Genomic DNA, 1,332 nt, shown 5'->3' on the forward strand with positions numbered 1-1,332 from the left:
ACTGGCACCTCTCCAGCTACCAGGCCGGAGAGGTGAAAGAGAGTATTTTTTTGTTTTGTTTACATTGGCAAAGTTTTAAATGTCCTATTCTATTTGAATGCATCACTCAGTTCACATAACCCCACGTGGAATTACATTTCATTTTGTAAATGCAAGCTATTGACGGAATTTATTTCATTTCAATTGTGAGTTTAAAGTAACTAGGAGGGTAATTTTTGGTGCAGTTTCTCTCACACTAGTAGGCCTATAGTGTATGAGGAGTAATTAAGCACACTTCTTTGATACCTCTGAAAGCATCTCAGTATGTGTATTTACTGTTATTTTATTTTATGTTATCCTGTTTTTGATATGGATATGATATATTTTGAATATTAATGGTTACTTACCGTGAGTATTATTGAAACACTGTTCATATGAACAGTAACGCAAATGAGTTCTTGAATGTTTAGTCCTCATATTTAAACTTTGATATCTTTGAATGTTTAATGTTGTACAACTGAAACTGAAGATTTGAGATTTATTAAGATTTAAGATATATGTATGAGGTTTGATGCAATATGTAGCATTATGACATTTAAACCTTTAGTGATGCATCTGACAATAGAGTATAACAGATATGACCTTGTTTATAGGTCAGGTTTTTGAGAGGACGGGAAGATTCGAGGACCAGGACGTTATCCTGATTGTGTCAGATGGCGAGCCGAAACCTTTGAAGAAAGGACATTGACAAGGAGATACACACGTACAATCACACACATTCACATTACACTCCCATGAACATTAAATATCAGGTGTACCTGCAACAATTTTCAGTTTTGAAAGGCCCCAACGGACACTCTTATTTCATTTTTCATGTGCACACTTTTTGTTTTCTGTTGTTATTTGGGTCATTATTTTATAATTTTGTATAAATTGAACATTTCTCTTTATTCAATGTAAAAATACAAGAGTGGCTACTCAACATTCCTCTGCCTGATTCATTATTGCTACTCAACGTATTGGCTCCTAACGAATTTGGTGTCTTCTGATTCTGGCCGTGGTCTTATTACTAGTCCAACTCGTTGTTATACTGTTATTCACTTTTATATCACTAAAATTGGTTACATTAAGCATCAAGACTAGAAACAGACTAGAAGCAGTTGGAAACCACAAGTAAAACATTGTTTCTTGTATCAGTAAACAGGAACTGTTTATCTGTATCCAGCCAGGCACAGTGACTGTGTGCAGGAGTCTTATTGTCACAGTGAGTTTGATATGTTTGATACAACCATGCTTGGTTTTAGCACTTGTGCTCACGTACTGCATAATGCCAACTTGCACTATAACCAGAGA

The sequence above is a fragment of the Morone saxatilis genome, unplaced genomic scaffold (assembly GCF_004916995.1).
Source record: "Morone saxatilis isolate NCDOM2014 unplaced genomic scaffold, NCSU_SB_2.0 Contig18, whole genome shotgun sequence".
NCBI classification, from domain to species: Eukaryota; Metazoa; Chordata; class Actinopteri; family Moronidae; genus Morone; species Morone saxatilis.